Here is a 14,905-nt window from a genome sequence, read left to right as displayed (position 1 = left end):
CTCCTCCAACAAGCTCTCCCTGAGCCCGTCTAGGACAGGAGCAGTACCCTGCCCCTCGCCCTGCTGGATTTTTCTTGCCAGTACCACCTGATCCTCTAGGAACTCTCTGTCCCCTGGCCGTCTCCTCCCCCACAGCATGAGCCCACAGGGGCACAAGAATGGCAGTGTCCTCCAAGGTCTTTCTGGGCACTGCAGGAGCATCTGGCGCAGAGCAGGTGCTCAGCAAATACAGCTGCAGGAGCAGGTGTTTACAGGCCTCCTAGGGGGCACGTGTTCAGGTAAGGGTGGGTGGGGGAGGCCCCTGTGGCTCCCATCTACAGCATCTTTCTGGATCCAATCAAAGGCAGCATCCTGGACCCACCAGGGCCCCCGGGGCCACTCCTGAGTGCAACACCACCGTCCAAACAGGTCAAAGTCTGCAGCGCTACGGCAAAATTATAACGCCACCTGGAAACCAGACCTCTAACAACCTGAGATGCTTTCATCTCTCCCAGGAAAAATGGAAGCACCCTGTCTGCTATGAAGGAACACTGAGATTTCTCAAGTCAGCCACTTGTGAGGTTTGCGTGTCTCTTTGTACCGTCTGAGACCTTCTTGGTCAAAAATCAGATCATGCGAATGGCTGACTAGCTCTCTGGATCCCTTGGCATTGGGACTTCTTTCTTAGACAATTTACAAGCACAGAACATAATGACTGCACACCGCTGAGATGTAATAAGCCTTCATGTTTTGCCATATGTGCTCCAGAACTGCTTTAATGAAAACTGAATCTTACCCCCATCAGATCCCCTTCCTACCTCCCCTGGGCTTGGCCCTTATTTTTATACTTTTACTACATAGGAAGGGGTTTCCATGTCCGAGTGCCATCTTCCAATGTTACAGTGTGTGTAAAGCCATGTCCGTATTATATATTGTACCCCGCAACCTGCTTCTCCACCCCCAACATCCCCAGGCTGTCCAAAGGTACTGGAATGAGACAAATACTTGTGCTTCCTTCATATTTAACTCTGTTATGGCCCATGCTGCCCTTCACTTGGGCTAAGGAGCCCCTGACCTGGCCCCACATTTTAGAGCTATGCTGCTCAATATGGCAGCACTGGCCACATGTGGCCCCAAGGCACTTACAGTTTGGCTCCAGTGGTTGAGGAATGGAATTCAACGTTTAGTTTCATTTTAATTAATTTAGGTTTCGAGAGCCACCTGTGGCTAGCGGTCATCATGGTGGAAGGCGTATAGAACATTTCCATCATCACTGAAAGTCCCGTGGGGCAGTGCTGCATTAGAACCCACCCCCCCATCACAAATATATACTTGTGTAGAAGCACACAAGCCTCTCTGCCCCCCACCTGCTCCTGTGACCACCCCTCTTCAGGCCCTGGGGAGACCCTTCTCCCCACCTCTTGCTCTAGGACATGAAAGCAAAATGTGGTCTACACACACATAATAGATTATTTAGCTTTAGGAAGGAAGGGACCCCGACACCTGCCCCCACATGGATGGACCCCGAGGACACCAGGCTCAGGGAGCGGACCCAGATCCAGGACACCTCCTGCAGGACCCCACTCCAGGAGGTCTGTCCACAGAGACAGGAGATGGTGGGAGCCAGGGCTGGGGTGGGGGGCGGGAGGTCTGTGTGGGGAGATGGAAGTTCTGGAGACGGTGGTGGGGGTGGGTGCGCAGCAGGGTGAGTGTGTTGATGTTCCTGAGCCATGCACTTAAGAAATGGTTCATTGGTATATTTTATGTCTATTTAACTGCAATAAAAAGAAACCTCACAATCACTACCTGTCACTCCCCATCCCCACCCATATAGTTTGTCTTTACATTAACAGAAAATTTTTAATATTTTTTAAAGATTTTATTTTATGTATTTATTCATAGAGACACAGAGAGAGAGAAGGAGAGAGAGAGCCAGGCAGAGGGAGAAGCAGGCTCCACGCAGGGAGCCTGACATGGGACTCGATCCTGGGTCTCCAGGATCACACCCCTGGCTGCAGGCGGCGCCAAACCACTGCGCCACTGGGGCTGCCCATTTTTTAATATTTTAAGAAAGAACCCTTTAGAAACACATGAAAAATTGTGTTGATTTTCCATGTTTGACATTTACTCAGCATTTTTGATGAGAATATATCTGTTTGACACACTCTGGCTTTAACTGCATCTTATGGTTGGATCTTCTAGCTCAGCCTTTCTCAACTGGGGTCCCAGTGGAAATGAAGGCCTCTTGCCCCCAGGTATCCGTGTAGGTAAGAACTCGCCTCCCCCTGTGGAGCCTGGAATGGCGCTGCTTGTGGCCCGTCCCTCGAGGACTCTGGCTCTCCGACTCTCTGACCATCTCCGGTGTTCTGCAGCTGTGAGGTGGAACTCTGATCATCTAAGGGGCTGTGTTGGTTTGCTCGGGTGCCGTTACAAAGTCCCACCAATGGGGGCAGCCTGGGTGGCTCAGCGGTTTAGTGCCTGCCTTTGGCCCCTGGGGTGTGATCCTGGAGTCTGGGGAACAAGTCCCAGGTCGGGCTCCCTCCATGGAGCCTGCTTCTCCCTCTGCCTCTGTCTCTGCCTCTCTCTCTGTCTTTTATGAATGAGTAAATAAAATCTTTAAAAATAACAAAGTCCCACTGATGGGGTGGCTTGAACAACAGACATTACTGTACAGGCCAGAAGTCCAAGATCAAGGAGTTGGCAGGGCGGGTTCCTTCCAAGGTGTCTCTCTGGGTGTGCAGACACTGTCTTCTCCTGTGTCCTCACAGGGTCATCCCTTTATGTGTGTCTGTGTCCTCATCTCCTCTTACTAAGACACCAGTCAGATTAGATTGGGGCCCACCTTTGTGACTACATTTTAACTTAATCACTAACTTAATGACCTTTTTAAAGACCCCAATCTCCAAATACAGTCACATTCTGAGTGAGGTCTTGGGGGTTAGGATTTCCAACATATAAAATTTAGGAGGGCACAAGTCAGCCCACCCATGACAGCTGCCTCATTATTGTAACAAAACTCAAATAACATGTAAATCTTGGTTATGCAAACATCATTCAGGCTGAAATGAAGGCACCTAAAATAAGTTTTACAGAATATATAATCATTTATGAATTTAGGACATCCAAACAGCACTAGCGGATCAACAGAATGCCCAGACATGCACGACAATAAATAAACTCAATCATCTTTGATGTTTTGCTAAACAGAAAAATCTTAGTCTCTCTTTTTTTTTTTTCTGTTGGAAATAATTATTCGTCAAGGTAGGTAGGATAAAACCTACTGTATTTAAAAAAAACAAAACCTACTGTATTTAAATTTTTGCCAGTTTGGTTTATAATGTTAAAATATTTAGACATATGGTATGCAAGCTCCCATTTGTACTTTCATCCTGGGCCACCCAAATTTAAAGGCTGATTACTTAGTCCTTTGAATAGATCACAATTCATTTGCCTAACCTCCTACTGGTAGACATTTATATCATGTATTAGTTCTATGTACTGCTGAGTCATAAAATTATCCCAATGCCATGGTTTTGAATAATAGTAATCTTCACAGTTTCTGTGGGACAGGAACTCAGGAGTGGCTTGGCTGAGCTCTAGGCGGTCTTTCTGAGGTTGCCAACAAGATGCTGGCTGGGGTGGCATCATCTGAAGGCTTGATGGGGGCGGTGGGCCATGCTTCCCCGATGTACCCTCACATAGTGAGCCGTCTGCTGCTGGCCGTTTGCGAGGAGGCTTGGGTCCTTTTGCGTGGGCTCTTCCCAGCACAGCTGGAGCATTCTTACAACATAGCTCCTGGCTTCCCCCAGAGAGAATCGAGAGAGTCTGGGGGGTGGGAAGGCCCAGGCGGAAGCTGGCCTTGTAATGACCCAGCCTCTGACCCCGGTCACATGGCAGTGTTGCCACATTCCATTAGTTAGAAGTGAGACGCTAAATCAAACCCACACTCCAGGGCAGATGATCATGCCCCAACTTTTGAAGAAAGGAGCATAAAAGAGCTCCTGGGCATCTCTTTAAACCACCAAACATTAATTCCAATTTCCTGCAGGTAAAGCAATGCTACAAGGTATCCTCACGTACATTCTTCATATGCTTTCTTGCACTGACTCCCTCTCGTGACTTCCTGTCCAGGCTGGGTCCCACACCGCACACCACAAACCAAGCACAGGCTACAGGATGGGGCCAGGGTGGCTACCTCAGACCCACCCGTGTCTTCACGTAACTTCAGTGACTTCATTAAAGGCATCACATTGGGGGTTAGGGTTTCATATGAAGGAGGTGGGGAGACGGGGACACAATTCAGCCTACAGCATCACCTTACCATCCTCAAACAGGACAAATCTTGCGCTATCTTGGTGACTTCCCATTGATTACTGCATAAAAGCAGCTTCTGCCTCGTATCTGAGAGCCCCAAGCCCCCCGTCTAGCCTCCTGCCACATCCTCTGTCCCTCGGCACACAGCAGTTTCCCTGTCAGCTCCTGTACGTTGCTTCCATTTCAGTGTCCATTCCAGGCCCTTCCCTCAGGCCAGTGGGTCACGTCCAAGGCCCACCCATCAAAATCCCAGTCAGCCTTTATTGTAAGGCCTCTTCCGGCCTTGGGAGGTAGAGGAGGGCTCCTGCTAACTGAAGGGCTGCTGGCCCATCCATTCTTCCTCCTTCGGGGCTTTACCAACACGATGGGGTTTTGCAGAGCAATCTAGGGTAGTAAATGTGTGGTGACAATGACCAAAGTGGTGGCTGTGGGCCAAAAAAGGGAACACCAGACCCACCTTATCCTAAGTAACTGCTCACGACACCACGAAGGCACCTGTGAGTGTTTATGGTCTGGGAGGGTAGAGTGCTGCCTCACTTTTATTTAGCGAGCTCTAGAAGGATGTGGAGCATGGACTCCCCTCAAACTCGGAGAGGGCATGTGCTGTGCATCTCATACCCACTCTCAGAGACCTGGCCCAACGGGGCCCAACAGGAGAGATGAAGTGAGAAACGGGAAGGTTTTCAGCAGGGTTTGGCAAGGGACAGCCACATCTGTCCACTGCCTGCTTTTGTATGGCCCGCAGCAAACTATGGTTTTCCCACTTTTAAATGACTAAAGAAGGACCCTTGGGTGGCTCAGTGACTGAGCATCTGCCTTTGGCTCATGTTGTGATCCCGGCCAGGGTCCTGGGATTGAGCCCTGCATCAGGGTCCCCATACGGAGCCTGTTTCTCCTTCTGCCTATGTCTTTGCCTCTCTGTTTGTCATGAATGAATGAATGAATCAATCAATAAATGAGTGGAGAAAGTTAAAGGAGTAATATTTCGTGACATGTGAAAATTATGTGACGTTCACACTTCAGAGTCACACTAAAGCTTCGATGACACATAGCCATGCCCATTTGTTTGTGTACCGTCTACGGCTGCCCTTGCCCTAGAATGGTGGAGCTCAGGGGCTGCTGGCACTGGGTCAGTCACCAGGGATGCTGCTCCACTCCCCACAGCACTTACCACCAGAGTGACCTGCCTCAATGTCAAAAGTGCTGCTGAGAAACTCAGACCTGCCAAAATGTGTGAGGATACTGCAAGCTTGGGGACTGCAAATTGAGCCTAACGTTTGGGGAGAAAGGCAGCCAAGGGGGCAGTAGAGGCACTTTCTTTCGCTCAGGCTCCCTGCACACATCCAGAGGTAGAGCACCCCACCTCTGCTCAGGCTCCCCTTCATGGGAGGTCATTGGTCACCTTGCCTTCTCTCAATTTCCAAGTTTTCTGGGTTAAGAATCAGCCAGAAGCTGAGACTTCCTTCCCTCCAAGTCCTTGGAAATGGCAGTTTTGCCTGCAGTCACCTGGGCTTCACAGGCCCCAGATTAAGAATCCCTACTGGAACAGTGATAGGGATAGGGGAAGTAAAAACAGTTGTTGAAGCTAAATGGCAAATTTTACGTGGCCCTGTGTGACATGGCCTGTCCCCTTCTCTTGGGAAATGTGAAGTCTTGCAGTGGCACGGACCTCTTCGTGTCCTTACTCAGGCACCTTCTGGGGATTAAAATCCCACAGGCACACGTGAGACATTCCCTTCAAGAAAGTTGGTAGAGAAGAGAGGCTGAGGATAAGAAAGTTCTGTCTAAGGACTGAGCTGAAGTCACAGAGGCTTCAGGATTAGGAACTGGAAAGAGAGCCCCAGCCCAGAGGGATGGCTTCCAGTCCTGCGCTGCAGCCTGGGGCCTTGAGCAAGTTACTCTTTCCTACGCTTGGTTTACTCGCCTGTAGAACGGGAACATCCACCTCTTGAGATGGCAGGACAACTCAACAGGAACTCAAGTGCTACAACACCTGGCACAGGCAGAAGCTTACGATGCAGTCCAGAGGTGCCAGATCTTGCGATTTTAAGCAGGTCCAGGGATGCAGATCTTCCGATTAAAATCAGGGTTTTTGCAAAGTCTCCCAATGTTTATTTTTTTAAAGTGTTAAGTAACCTTGACCCCCAACATGGGGCTCAAACTCACAACCCCCAAATCATCAGTCACATGCTCCTCCAACTGACCCAGCCAGGCCCCCAAAGTCTCCCAATTTTTAAATGCTGGTAACCAATTCAAATAAAGCAAGCGACAAGCCTACTCCACACAGGCTGAAGAGGGCAGCTGTAAGAATCAACAACCATGCTGCGCAGGCTGCCAATTTTCAACTCCTGATGCATAAAGAACAATAAAAAGCTACAAATTTGCTCTTGGTGAAGCCGCCCCTTAAGCCAGCAGCCTAAGCTGTGAGGCTATTGTTGGAAGTCACCGGTTGTTTAAGGAGAGGGTGTGCCACTGTACTACAAGGCTGAGGGCCGCTGTCTTCACAATGAGGATCCCATGACAACAAGGACCCAGCTGGGGCCGTCTGCCCAGGAGGGAGAAAAGCTGAGGCCAGAAGCTGGGGGCAAAGCGCTGGGCACCTGTTAGCACAGGAAACGCAGTATTTAAGCACATCTATGTGCTTAAATATGTGGATTTCCAAGTCCTACCTGGCATCCTCATCTTTGGATCAAGGCAAGTATCTTCTAATGGCTTTTGGGTCTAAATGTTTGCTTCAGCAAGTCAGGGTTTTTTTTGAGAACACCATCTAGATAAAATTTTAGAATGCAAGGTTGGCAAGACCCGTGGCTATCATTTTGCTCAGTCACCTAATTGATGGGGACATGGAGGGCTGGAGATGGAAAGGACTCGTCTGAGAAGGTCAGGTTCCTTCTCCCATGGGAGATGCTCCTGCTTGCTCCTGAAAGGCCAAACATAAAAGAACACAAGGAACCCTGAATGTAGACCTCACTTCAGAAAGGTGGGTCTGAGGAACCTACAGCAGGTAATGAAATATTCTGGGTTTGCTGGAGCAGTGATGGCTTCTATATATAACTTTCAACAGGTCATGCTCAGTGGGAACACACACACAAAACTAGAAACATTTAGAATCTGAAAAAAAAAAATCAAGTGGAAAAAAGATTTTCCTGGGCAGCTCCAGTGGCTCAGCAGTTTAGCGCCACCTTCAGTACGGGGTGTGACCCTGGAGACTGGGGATCGAGTCCCACATCCAGCTCCCTGCATGGAGCCTGCTTCTCCCTCTAACTCTCTCTGTTTCTCATTAATAAATAAAATCTTAAAAAAAAAAAAAAAGATTTTCCTGCAATCACAGTGCTGAGAAACTTCAGTCAGTATTTTCTTTTTATACCTTGGACCCTTCTTTCCAGAACACAGCTCTTCACCTATTCATTTACTTCCTCCTCCTCCTCTTCCTACCACTGCCCCACATGGCATAAACTAAGCCCGACTGAGATTATACCCAAGTACCCAGCAGCTGGAAATCTCACTGAATTGCTAGAGAGAGAAAATGGCTCCAGCACCCTGACCTTGGCATAGTTTTCCAGGCAGGTCTGTGACAACTCAAAGGCTGAGGAACAGAGTTTAGATGGCTCACGGTGAACCACAATACCCACTGCTAATATGGTCACTAAACACATTCATCAGAAAGGACATTTCCAAATCTGTTTTATTGTAAGACCATATTATTTTATGTGTACATGCACATAAAAAACACCCGGGGATCATCTCATTTGGCACTTTGGTTTACAAGGTTTTTATATTCAAAATATACATTATACACATTCACATTCATAACAATTCTGATTTTTAAAAATATTTTATTTTTCTAAAGTTTATTTAAGTAACCTCTACACTCAACATGGGGCTTGGACTCATGACCCTGAGATCAAGATTCACATGCTCTTCCCAATGAGCTAGCCAGTGCTCTACAATTCTGATTTTTTAGTAGATTTTTTTTTTTAATTATGAAAGCCTTATATAGCTCCTCCAAGTGAAATCCCATTTCAGATCCAGATACCCCAGAAAACATCCCAACATACTAGAAAGGGACTTGATAAACTAAATCCTCGGGCTTCTGAGAAGATGACAGAACTTCATTCCTCACCCCCAACTGCAACCTTCTTGAAACTGCAGTGAGGAGTCTCCAGCTCTGACTCAGGGCCAGCCTGGCTCCTGAAGAGAGAGCCACTGGGCTGCTCCACATTCCTGAGGCAGGGACTCTCAAGGCTGGCGACAGGCGTTTCCCGAGCCTCCAGGGTGAACCAGATTCTGTGCTTGGCAGTGCATCTCTTCCATCCTTCTGCAAAGGAACGTGGTGCCCACATGGAGGGTGGCCCCAAGGTTAGTCCGCCAGGCAGGTGCTCACAAATGCTGTCTTGATGAGATCATGCTGAGTAAGCCAAAGAGAAAGCATTCTTTATGTGCCCTCCTAGAAGTGCAAGCGAAAGAATTTCCAACTGGGGTCACAATGGCCTCGCTAGTCTATTGCTGTAAATCCAACTGGTGACAGGCCAATGTCTGGGGGCTGGCGAGGGGTCCCGTGTGGTTCCAGCCCTCTTCTGCTGCTTTCAGGGGTGGAGAAACCTCCACAGCCACATCTACACTAGTCTAACACACGCACCTCTTATGTCGACAGAGTGAAAGGCAGGACTAGACAGCCAATGTGAGGTTCTCGTGACGTTCTCATGTGCAAGTACAACAGATGTCCAACTACCAACCCTGGATTCAAGCAATGACATTCAAATGAAAAAGAAGCCACTGGTGGAGTACCTGGGTGGCAGAGTCGGTTACAAGTCCCACTCTTGGTTTCAGCTCAGGTCATGAACTCCCAAGCCCTGAGACTCAGCCCCCAAGTTTCGTTCCTGCTCAGCAGGGAGTCTGCTTGTGATTCTCTCTCCCTCTCCTCCTCTGTCCCTCCTCCCACTCTCAAATAAATAAATCTTTAAAGAGAGAGAGGGAGAGAAAGCTTCTCAACGTTTATTAAAATAGAGCTTCTCCTGATGGGAAATCAAGTATTACCCCCAAATCCAGCAGGTGTTTTATTTAGATTGAACAAGAATGTGAAGGTGAGGTAGCCAGGTCTACTATAGAGGTGGAATTTTCACAAAACTGCTACACAAAGAGGGAAGGAAATGTAACGAGAGAGGGCCAGCCTGTCCTGTTCCACCAGTATGGACTTCCAGAGCTCAGTTCCCAGTTCTAGATGTTTCCATTACCAAAGTGATTTAAACACACACAGAACCCTGCTGGAGTTCCTGAGCTGCTCTCACTGAAAACCACACTTGGGACTAATGAAAAGCACCATCAAGGGGATCCCTGGGTGGCTCAGCGGTTTAGCGCCTGCCTCTGACCCAGGGCATGATCCTGGAGTCCCGGGATTGAGTCCCGCATCAGGCTCCCTCCATGGAGCCTGCCTCTCCCTCTGCCTATGTCTCTGCCTCTCTCTCTCTCTCTCTCTCTCTCTCTCTCTCTCTCTCCTCTCTTTCTGTGTCTCTCATGAATAAATAAAATCTTTTTTTAAAAAAATGAAAGAAAAGAAAAGCACCGTCAAATTCAATTTTCCACATGGGATTAATCCTTCACTCTGAAGACCTGCAGCACTAACTCTATAAAGCCTTAGAAAATTTAAAAGACCATATAACATACAATAAATGAAACTCATCATTACCAACAATCTTAAACTTTTCTCACACCTTCAAGAGTGAATGTGCATTCAACTCCTATTGACCAACAACTCAAAAAGTTCAGATCCCAACCCTAATAATGGACAACAGTGTAAGGAATATTCCTATCTGGGGCTATGGTCATCAAGCTTAAAAGCCAAGAAAACCTACTCAAAATTCCTCCAAGAAAAAAACTGTTGTCTTTACTTTGGCAGTTTGTGAAACAGGCTTTGAAATACTATTGTCCAAATGCTACCATGAAGTGGATGTGCAATGTCAAAATCCGTTAACTAGTCTCCTCATAGCACACTACATTACAAATATGTACTCTAACAGCAGAAGGTTCCAAGCAAGTCACTTCCCCCAGAAGAAAATGTCTAGTTAAAGTCATTCAGATAATGCAGATGGTATCTTTCAAACGTTTTGTTGAGACTGCAGTTTATTTTACCATGGTACCCATTTCAGTTTCACTTAAATTTACTTCTTTTTTAAGATTTTATTTTTTTAAGTCATCTTTACACCTAACGTGGGCCTCAAACTCATGACCCTGAGATCAAGAGTCCCACACCCTGAGCCAGCTGGGCACCCCTACTCTTTTTCCTTTTTATTCTTTTAAGATTTTATTTATTTACTCATGAGAGACACACAGAGAGAGGCAGAGACACAGGCAGAGGGAGAAGCAGGCTCCACGCAGGGAGCCCGACGTGGGATTCCATCCCGGGTCTCCGGGATCGCGCCCTCGGCCAAAGGCAGGCGCCAAACCGCTGCGCCACCCAGGGATCCCCTGGACCCTGATATTCTGACCTAAGCTGACACCGAGAGTCGCACACTTAACTGAGCCAGCAGGCCCCTCCCCCAGAAGGTGACCTTAACAGGCAGCGTTAGCATTCGCGCGGCTTCCCACGTACGACTGAAGAATGCGCTGGAGAAAGAAAAAAAAAAAAAAAAAGAAAGAAAGAGAAAAGGAAGAAGTGCTTGAGGCGGGCGGAGGGTGAAGCGCACGCCGGCTGGGGAGTCCGGGGAGCCGGCGGTAGCAGCGCTGAGGGTGGGGGGGAACAGGATGAAGCAAGAACAGGGTGCGGCAGAGGCAGAGACCGCGGACGCCGCCCGAAGCCCCCACCTCAGAAGCCGCTCCAAGTGCGGAAACCAAGCGCAGCAGCCCCCCCCTTCCAGCACCCTCACTTCCCAGCAAGCCCTGGTCGGTGTCCCTGGGATCCCAGAGGCAAGAGGCGGCAGGGTCGCCCGAGGCGGCGCGCGGTCGGCCCAGCTTTCCACTCCTGTCCTCGACCCGCTGAGACCCGGGCGAGCGGCCCAGGCCCCCGGGGCAGCGGGCCCCCGCGTCTCAGGGGCGCAAACGGCGTCCTTGCGGGAAGGCGTCTCCCAGAATCCCAATGCTGCAATCTTACCGAGGGTGGGCCAGGCCACAGCAGGAGGCGGACCCCCCGCGGGGGCCGACGCCGACCCCGCCGACCCCGCCGACCCCGCCGACCCCGCCGCGCGGCCAGGGTCCTGCCCGGGAGGCTGAGGAGGCTGAGGAGGCTGAGGAGGCTGAGGAGGGCGGCCCCGAGGAGGCGGGGCGCGGCGTACCGCCCGGTCCGGCACACCCCGCGTGCCCCGACCCGTCCGCCCCTCCCCCGACGCCCCTCAGAGGCGGACGCACCCGGCACCGCCCCGGCTCCGTCTTCCCGCCTCCTCAGGGCCGTCCCCGCCCCCGCGGCCACCGCGACCCTCCGGGGCGTCCGTCCCTCCGCCACCCCGGCCCCGCCCCGAGGGCTGCTGCCCTGCCCGCCTCAGGGCTCCCGGCTGCGCGGCCATCTTAGCTGGCGCAGGCCTCCCAGCGCGCCTCTCGCCTCGTTCCAGCCGACACGCCGGGCCGCGGGTCGCGCCCCCGTCGGGCCGGCGGCGCGGGCGGCGCGGGCGGCGCGGGCGGCGCGGGGGTTACCTGGACTGTGGGCCGGCGCCCCACGCGAAGCCGGAGCAGCGACCCGCCGCCATCTTGGCGCCTCCCCAGAGCGCGAGCCCCGCCGAGGCGCGAAGGGGCGGAGCCGCCGGCGGTGACGTCCCCGGGCCCCGCCCCCCGCGCCGCGTGCCGCTCGCGCCCCGCCACGCGCCCCAGGCCCCGCCCCCCTGCGCGAGGCTCCGGCCCTCTCGCCTCGCTGCACGTCTGTGGTTGGTCGCTGCGTCAAGCCACGCCCCTCATCAAGCCACGCCCCCTCCCGGGCCCCGCCTTCCCTTTACCCAATAGGCTTTGTGGCCCAGCACCTGAGCCTGCAGGTGCTCGTTACCTGGTGTCCCGCTAGGGTGGGGTTGGGAGTTCCGCTGACCGCCCTGGCTGGGTACAGGTGGCCCTGTCCGTACGGCCACGTCCTGCTTGGCCCTTCCGCAGTCCCTGGTGGGCGGCCTTCCGTGGGGCCTTCTTTTTTTTTTTTCTTTTAAAGATTGTACTTATTTATTCATGATAGGCACAGAGAGAGGCAGAAAGAGGCAGGCTCCATGCAAGGAACCTGATGCGCGACTCGATCCCATGACCCTGGAATCACGCCCTGAGCCAGGGCAGATGCCCAACCACTGAGCTACCCAGGCGCCCCTTCCGTGGGGCCTTTTTTTTTTTTTTTTGCTATAAAAATTTCCATATACTTTAAAAAAATTTTTTTAATTGGAGTTCAATTTGCCAACTTATAGCATAACATCCAGTGCTCATCCCACCAAGTTCCGTGGGGCCTTTTAAGAGTCCGCTCAGGGATCCCTGGGTGGCGCAGAGGTTTGGCGCCTGTCTTTCGCCCAGGGCGCGATCCTGGAGACCCGGGATCGAATCCCACGTCGGGCTCCCGGTGCATGGAGCCTGCTTCTCCCTCTGCCTGTGTCTCTGCCTCTCTTTCTCTCTCTCTCTCTGTGACTATCATAAGTAAATAAAAAAAAAAAATAAGAGTCCGCTCAGCACCTAAGATTTGGTGACCCCTAAACTAGTGGTTCTCAACTGGAGTGATTTGTCTCAGGGGACACTGGGCGGTGTCTAGGGACATCTGTGGATGTCATACTGGGGTGCTCCTGGCATGGAGCGGGTGGGGAACCAGGAATGCTGCTCAGCCCTCCACAGAGCCCAAGACAGCCCTGCAGAAAAAGACCCCGCTCCAACGTCAGCAGTGCCCAAGTCGAGAAACCCTACTCCAGGTATAAGTCGTTTTGAAAGATTTTTTTTTTAAGATTTTGTTTATTTATTCATGAGAGACACAGAGAGAGGCAGAGACACAGTAGAAGGAGAAGCAGGCTCCCTGTCAGAAGCTTGATGCAGGACTCGATCCCAGGACCCTGGGGTCATGACCTGAGCCAAAGGCAGACCTCAACCACTGAGCCATCCAGGTGCCCCTTGAGAGATACATCTTGACCCACCTACTACAAGCCCAGCCACGTGGAGGGATGCGGCATTGAGCAAAACCGCATGGTGCCAGTCCTCCTAGAGCTGGGGAGGCAGATCATAACCAAACTATTCATTACAATCGTTTACAACTATTCATTACAATGCCTTTTTGGTTAATAGCAGCTTTACCAAGATAGAATTCACATGCCAGACAATTCATCCATTTAAAGTGTGCAGTTCAGTGGTTTTCAGCACATTGACAGAGGTGAACAACCATCACCACTGTGAGATTCCAGAACATTTTCATCACCCCGAGTAGAAGCTGTCTCAATTAGCAATCACCTCTCAGTGTCTCAGCCCCTGGCTGCCACTAGCTTGCTTTTTTGTTCCCGTTCTGCACATTTCAAATAAATAGAACACTTCTTAGCAACAAAACGGAATATATTCTTTTTTTAAGATTTTATTTTTAAAAAGGAATAAATTCTTGATACACGCAACATCTTGGATGAAGCTCTAGAGAATTACGCTGAGTGGAAAAAGCCAATGGAAAAAGGTTACATGCTCTACATACTCTTATGATTCCATTTACATAAAATTCTTGAAACGTCAAAATCACAAAAAATGGAGAACATATTTTTGACTTCTAGGGGTTAAGGACATGGGGAAGAGGGTATGGGGAGTGGAAGCGTTATAAAAAGACAACATGAGGTATCCCCGGGTGAGGAAATCTTCTGTATCTCAACTGTATGGGAAGCGATGATGATACGGCACTATAACTCTGTGAGATTTTACCACTGGGTGAATGGGGGGAAAGGGTACACGGGGTCTCTGTTATTTCTTACTGCATATGAATCCACAATTACTTGAGATTTTAAAAAAAGTAATTTTTAAAAAGTGCATTTACTGACTGTGGAGGGCTGCTGTTCCTCTCCTCCTTTATATGAAGCAGGCGCAGGGCTAGTTAGTTCTTGGACAGAAACCATGGCAAGCCCAGGGTGCCAAGGAAAGCCGTATGGGTGATTTAGTGGATGGCATTCTTCCACTTGTGTCTTCATGACCATGTGTGGCCACCGGGAACAATCTAGTGGGGCTGGCAAATGCAGCTCTCCCACCATGCCCTGGCTAAAGTTCAGAGTGATAATTATACAGGGCCTCCCTCCAATTCCCTGCAGCTCTAACTAGGTAATGAAGGCTGCGTGCTTTACACAAAAGCAGGTCTGTTTTAATGTTTTCTCTGGATTACACAATATCTTTTTCCCTCCTGTTATTTACTACAAACATTGTGCTAAACGTTTTGCATGCACGATCTTATCTGGTCCTTACAATAGTCTCAGAAATAGAAACAGTTGATTCTCATTATTGGCAGCAGCTCTGTTCTATAAAGTTGCAGCAGACTCTGGAAGGGCGAAGGCTGAAGCACGGCTCCTGGGGGAAAAGAAACCCTGGGGTAGGTTCCTGCAAGCCTCTGGTCACAATATTTTCATCAACTCCTCTATACATAATCTTGTGTTCTGTATGCTTCTGTCTAAGGATACCTTATTGGATATACATTGTTGATTCATTAACAGCCAAC

General features: G+C 50.2%; 1 long non-coding RNA gene across 1 annotated transcript; it reads right to left on the bottom strand.

Moving 5' to 3' along the window:
- Positions 1–7,960: 7,960 nt before the first annotated feature.
- Positions 7,961–11,991, bottom strand: LOC129521868 (uncharacterized). Its single transcript, XR_008666865.1, has 2 exons — positions 11,917–11,991; positions 7,961–8,740 (listed from the first exon to the last, which is right to left on the bottom strand). It is a non-coding gene; the product is annotated as an uncharacterized LOC129521868 (long non-coding RNA).
- Positions 11,992–14,905: the final 2,914 nt, after the last annotated feature.

This window comes from Nyctereutes procyonoides, unplaced genomic scaffold (genome assembly GCF_905146905.1).
Source record: "Nyctereutes procyonoides isolate TBG_1078 unplaced genomic scaffold, NYPRO_anot_genome, whole genome shotgun sequence".
Taxonomy (NCBI): Eukaryota; Metazoa; Chordata; class Mammalia; order Carnivora; family Canidae; genus Nyctereutes; species Nyctereutes procyonoides.
The sequence above is the reverse complement of the archived record's forward strand: the minus strand, read 5'-3'. Positions and strand labels throughout refer to the sequence as shown.